Here is a 6,939-nt window from a genome sequence, read left to right on the forward strand (position 1 = left end):
AGAATAGGTTCCCTAATTCAATTGTCATGCAGAAGCCTCCAGAGGGCTTCAAAACTCCAAAATAGCTTCATTACAAGAGTCATCACCAAAGGCTAATGAAAAATTAAAGATATAAGATGCACATAAGACAAAATACTATGAGCCTGACGTAACTTATACCACTCCCCGCCATCCCCTTTTATGTGCCATCTTCACTGAGCACCATGGCCAAGCCTGGCAGGCCGGAAGTGGCCGGACGCTGCCCTCTCCTCAGCCTGCCTTCACTTCCGCGGATTGTGGGCCCTGTCTGGGGCTGGAACGATTTAGACAGAATATTGTTGTGGGATGTAAAAGCTCTTACCCTCCACTAGGACCACTGTACCACTTCCTGTGGGTTGACTCCAATCACACAGTGACATGTGTTGGAGGCATACCTGGATGTGATGCTTATACCCCCAAATTCATGCAGTGTCAGGACCAAGGGTGGGATTGTTACAAGGTACAGTGGGAATGTAAGACCAGTTTAGATATTGAGTGCAAATTTGGAAAAACTGTGCCAAGCTGTCAAAGCTATGAATCCTCTGAAGACTGTTATATCCTAAGAGGCTCCTGTAGCTTGGAGTATAACTTAGATTACATGGAACTTGGCCTGAAGAAATTGAGATCACCTAGGGAAAACCATGGCTTTAACTCTTTCACTGACTATTATAATAAGTTGTACCCCCCAGATTCGTGTGGCATCAGTGGAGAGATTACCACCGTGGTGCTGCTTGCTAGTGCCTTCAGAGTTTGTAAATTGTTCCTTAGTGATGGTCAAGGTTCCCATCCACCATATTCTGAGTGCCCTCCGTATTCCCATCATTATCAGAGATTCACCAACTCAGCAGGACCTCTCCTGCAGGCTTCAAGTCTGAGTTCACAGGTCAACATGGTGAAACTTCTGGTTTCGGCAGTGCCTGCACAGGAGAGCAAGGAAATGAACACTCAGGACCAGGGTTCTGGACTGGTCTGGGAACTGGAGGAATCTTAGAATATTTGGCAGCAATAGAACAGCAACACCCTTCTCCGGCTCATGGTAACACCCATCTCACCCTCCCTCACACTCCAGCATGTGGAAGAGCCCTGCTTACCACTTCTTGGAGGCACAGGCAGTTCTTTGACATATTCAAGCTCAGAGAGATGATCCAGGACAGCATCAGGATATGGTGATACTAGAAATGATAAGAAAGTAAAAAGTTGAAGTCAAACAATGGATGCAAAATTTCTGATTTTTCATCACTATCTCTTTGAAAAAGTGCTACGTGCTAACAACTGGAGAAAGAGAATATGCAAAGTTCTGTGGTGTTTTGTTCTGTATAGATTTTTGTATTATCTGAGGCTAAGAGGTGATATATGACAAAATGCTTCTGTAGAGAATTGTATGTTTGTGTAACATGCAGATGTATAGAGTTTTTGAAAGTGGTGATTACTGTGGAATGCTAAAAATGTATTGTTTAATTTATAAAACTTTTGATGCCATAAGAAGCACTCAAAATGAAGGCTTTATACCAATAGACACTGAGTACAGGAAATTTCAGACATAGGTGGTTTTAGTTTATGAGTCATTACCTCATAGAAACAATGATAATCTGTTTGGTATTTATTACTGGGTATTTACTGTTCTTCAAACATTGAAACCAAGCTTTGGACTACTAATTATATGTATCTGTGTGTTTTGATCACTTTTGAGTGTAGGAGCTTTTAATTCTTCAGCAGTGGGTGAGGTTCTAGTAAATGAAAATTACCTTTTTTGGAAAAGGTATAAAATAAGTATCTAGAAGGTTGTTGTGAATGTTTGTGTGCTGAAAAAATTGCATGAAACCTCCAGTTCATTAAAAAAAATTGAAATATAGCTGATTTACTATATTAGTTTTAGGTATACAACATAGTGATTCAATATTTCTATATATTATACTCCATTTCAAGTTATTATGAATTATTGGCCATATTTCCAGTGCTGTGCAATATATCCTTTGAGTTTATTTATTCATTTATCTATCTATCTATCTATGGCCACGCTGCATGGCGTGTGGGATCTTAGTTCCCCGACTAGGGAGTGAACCTGGGCACTCGTGGGTGAAAGCACAGAGTCCTAACCACTGGACCGCCGGGGAATTCCCTAGCTTATTTATCTTATACGTAGGATTTTTTGTCTCTTAATCTCCGACCCCTATTTTGTCCCTCCCCACTTCCCTCTTCCCACTGGTAACCACTAGCTTGTTCTCTGTATCTGTGAAATTGTGTTGTTATATTCATTCATTTGTTTTATTTTGTAGATTCCAAATATACGTGGTAACATACAGTATTTGTCTGACTTATTTCACTAAGCATAATAGTCTCTAGGTCCATCCACATTGTTGCAAATGGCAAAATTTCATTCTTGTTTACGGCTGAGTAGTAGAGATATACTACATCTTCTTTATTCATTCATCTGTTGTTGATGGGCCATATTCATTTTTTTAAAGCGGTAAAGTTCAAATGCTTCAACAAATGTCTTCTAATAGCAAAATCATGCAGTTCTCTGTGGAACCTCAAGTGTTGTTATAGCAGTCTGTTCAATCTTACATTAAAATGACAGAAAAATAAAATAAGACCACCTGTGGCAGGTGATCCTCTTCACCTCTTGGTCAAGGACCGAGCTAAGGATTAAAGAATTTTCTAAACCCAGGGAGGATCCCCAAAAGTTTTCTGGAAAATGTAGAGTCCTTATTGAGGCCTATGACTCCAGGCTGCCAGGTCTTTATCAGCTTGTGTACTTGCTGGTAGGACCTGGTGATGTCCCAAAATGGATGCGGGAAGCAGGATGGCATGACTCCAAGGATGATATTTGAGATCCTCTGTCTTTGACATGGTCCCCTTATGGATCAGGAAAAGCTTGCAAAATAGCAACCAATCTTTTTTAAAAGCTATTTCTAGAGACTTCCCTGCCTGCACTGATTGGTCTGTTATTCAAACATGCAAACAAAAGGAAGATAAACCTGTAGCAGATTTTAAAGCCCATCTGGAAGCCTTCTTCCTACTGCGTTCTGGGCTCCATACAATAAATGATGTCACCCAACCTGCTCTAGCTGCCCTGTTTGTAAGTGCATTATCTCTTGAGATTAGTTGCTTGATAAAAGGCAGAAAATAGATGGGAGGCCACTGGCCTGACCAGACTTGTGACTATAGCTGAGTCCTTTGAAAGGACTTTGAAAGAATTGTAAACAAAGGTCCATCAAGCTGCAATCACTCCAAGGCCAGAAACCTAAAATAATACCCTGGCCTCCTCCATCATACCCTGCTAGGGGTTCATCATCACAATGCTGGCCCATGGGTCAATGTCTCATTTGCAATCAACTGGGACAGTGGAAAAAGATTTTCCTCGAAGGTTTTATGCAAATCTTTCCACACCAACTTGAATGCCCCCATATCTACCATTGAAGGAGGACTCCCAAATGGGCCCCTCCCAGGGTTGAAGGGTCTCTGAAAGATTTTCTGGTAAATTGCTATGCTATTCCCTTAAATAGCCAAGGGAAATGAAAATTAAAATTAATGGAAAACCATGCCAAATTCTGGTAGATACTGGAGCCTGCAGATGGGATCCTGGGAAAACTGGCAGAAGCCAGTGAAGGGTGAGAATTCTTAACAAAATCAGCTCTCTTGAATCTCTGCCTGTAGTGCTCGGTGGAGAAAGGAAAATAAAATTTCACACTGTCCCTTTCTAAATCCAGACTGATTCGTTATTGGTCCTTTCTCTCCCAGGGACAGCTGTAAACTTCTTGTTTGTCTTGTTTTGTGTCCTGATGGCTTAGCTTGGTAATTGCCAAGCTGGGGGGCCTCAAAATATGGCCAGAAATGTGGTTTGAACTCCATTTGTGGCTAGGGTCCATTGCCAGCCCTCTGGGGAATTGTCTAAGTCCTTCTTTCCTTTGGCTATCTTTGGGAGTGGCTCTAGATCTTGGAAGGGTATCATCTTTTGCACCCTCCTTGGGGATGCCTCTTGTGTCCATGGGGTTGTTCAATACTGCCAGAAATATTTACTGTTTGTCCCAGATGAAGCCTGACAAGATATTTGAAAGGATGTTTAATGTAGCTCTATTGTCAGAAGTTGGAAGCTAACATTCAGAGCCTGATGGGAACTCTTTTTAGGTCTCTTATCTTAAACTAAATGTATCTAGAGGGAAAGTAAAACTTTCTGAAGCCCTTATGGCAAGATTTACTAAAACATTCCAAAGACAAACGGCCCTATATCCAGAACACAGAACTCATTTATTTTCCATTTTAGTTCTCCCTGATATAAAGAAGCAAATTGAAGATAATACAGTTGGAAGGGTAGATCAACCCCTAGATATCATTTAGGTACAACCCATTCTTTGAGGAATTAAAAACAACTGTCCTTGGCTTTCAAATTTTTGTAAAACCAGAAATGCGGTTCTAGAAACAATTCAAAGTCCATCTAACTTTACCATCTCCAATTCCTAAGACTGAAAAAAAAAAAGAGAGAGAGAGAGAAAGGGGCTTTCTAAAAATACAAACTGCCATAGAAGATCCCTTGCCCAAAAATCTAGTCCACAGCTTCCATAAGATTGCTTGCCAAGGATGAACACAAATCTTAAGTGTCTTCTCTAAAAATATTAATAGGAAAACCTTTAGCTACCCTAGCAGGTTAACTTAACTTATTCCAACTGCCAAAAAAAAAAAGAAGAAGGAAGAAAAAGTTTGAATCCAACTGTTCTTTTATAAGCTAGTGAGTTTTGCATTTTGATACCCATTTCGTGCCTAAAAATGTTTTAAAAAAAGCTATAAGATCTCTGCTTGCATTTGTCTAAATGTTTATGTATGTCTATGAATGTATGTTATAGATGTGTGATATTTCTCTACCTTTGAGTGGCATTGCTAAGATTAATTTGTAATAAACAAAAAAAAGCTTTATTTAATTTCTTAAAGGAAAATAAATGCTTCTAGCCTCTCAAAAATACAGAAATTAACCCAAATGTTTTTCAACTTAACATGATTTAGGATAAATCTTTAGTAAATAAAACTAGTTTAAATTTTTTGGTTTAATGAAAACAGGCCTGTCTTTAGAATTATCAGCATTAAAGATAAAACTTTTATTCTACTTAAGTTTACTAAAGTCAAACAAGCTCGTGTTGTCTTTGTTACAGAATTTGTCAGCAAGAAAAATAGCTTGGGATGATAGCAGACTTTGTCCAACGTCTCAAGAAGTTTTTGTGGATAGTTAAAACATAATTGATAAAAACAAGTGATGTAGACAGATATAAGTGAGATAAGAGTCTTTAGGTGAACTTTCAGCAATAAATATATGTAAAAGTGTGTCTATTAAAAAATAGTTTGCCAGATGTTTTTTGTAACTTGAAACTTTAAAGTTTTGATAAGTTAAATGTAGGAAATTCATTGAATTTCTAGATCATTTCCAAATACCAAAACATAAATAACTGAATATAGGGTTACCCACTTTAAGCTTTTTATCAGAGGAACTAAAGCTATTTGGGTCTACCAGTAAACATGCCTTCTTCTACATTTTAAAAAATTGTACTGTGAGAAAGTATATGCTTCTAGAGGTTATTCATGTGTGCATACATTTGCCAATCTAAAGAATGCCAGTATAAGAGACAATCTACAATTGCTAACTTCTTAGTTTTCACTAGAAATTAAAGGTTCTAAGGGTTAAGAATTCTAATAAAATATGTAATTAAAACTACTTAGAAATAATAAGGATGAAAGAAAACAAGTGTTTATGAAAATTAGGTAAAGAAAGCAAAATGATTGATCCAGGATGAGAAAGAGGAGAAACAGAGGAAAAAATCTGAAGGGATATTAAAAAAAGGGAAATTTGTGTAAGGTTTGTGGAAAAGGAATCTTAGGAAAGGATTTTTATGCATGGTCAAGCTAAGATTGGAATGAATTTATTTAAGTTAAAAAGGGAGTTTTTATTTTTATTTATTGTATTTATTTATTGACATACAATAAACTGCATATATTTGAAGTGTACAATTTGATATTTTTTTTCTTCTTAATAATGTACATATAGCAATCCCAATGTAAAAAGGGAGTTCTTATATCACAAGAATACTGGCGCAAAATCAGAACTTGGTTTTCTCAAAGTTTTGTTTTGTTTTGCTCTTGATAAGAAAGATATTGTGAAAGGTTCTTCTTTACCTTTTGAGTAGTCTGCCTAGAAAGAAAAGATTTTATGTCTCACCAAAATAATTTCCTGTGCTTCATATTGTCTTAATCAGGTCTTTGAATATTTAAGAAAACTGAGTCTTCTCAAGAGTAAAAGAGCTAAGTTTTGCTTACAACTATGTAACCTTTTTCGTATTTGCCTTTGAAATTTTTCATTGTCACTTTGGTTAAATAGATATCTAAGTGTTGTTTCATGTGATCTGTGATCTTTATTTACTCAAATGTCAAAAACTTTTCATATTTATTTACAAACATCACCAAATCAAATTCTAAATGAAGTCTTTTTGACTTAGAAGTAACTCTGGGATTTTTCCAGAGGATCCCTGGAACATCTCAGAAGACTTGTTCTCTATTCTTATGAAAAGGAAGATGTTAAGCGAATTAGGCTTATTTGATATGTTAAATTTTATGGGAAGCATTGTTAAATAAAAAGTAATACCAAGCCTTCTTTATGTTGTACTCATAAAGGTATAAATGTTCCAGAAATTATATGAAATTCCTAAAATTCTGATGTGTCCTGGTATAATGTTATCAGTCATAACTCTAGTTATTATCTTAAAACATTGTATGTCTCAGAAATAAACAAATTTCTTTGTCAATTGCATTATAACGAACTCTAACCAGATCTTTAACTATGGCCATTATTGAAGTCTTTTGTCATTTACAGGCAGTTATTGTTCTACTCTGATGCTTCTGCAAAAGTGAGATTCACGGAAAGGACCCTACCAAGTATTC

General features: G+C 36.9%; 1 pseudogene; it reads left to right on the top strand.

Moving 5' to 3' along the window:
* Positions 1–203: 203 nt before the first annotated feature.
* On the top strand, positions 204–1,219 carry LOC130834402 (store-operated calcium entry-associated regulatory factor-like; annotated as a pseudogene).
* The last annotated feature ends 5,720 nt before the right edge of the window (positions 1,220–6,939 follow it).

The sequence above is a fragment of the Hippopotamus amphibius genome, chromosome 13, assembly GCF_030028045.1.
Source record: "Hippopotamus amphibius kiboko isolate mHipAmp2 chromosome 13, mHipAmp2.hap2, whole genome shotgun sequence".
NCBI lineage: Eukaryota > Metazoa > Chordata > Mammalia > Artiodactyla > Hippopotamidae > Hippopotamus > Hippopotamus amphibius.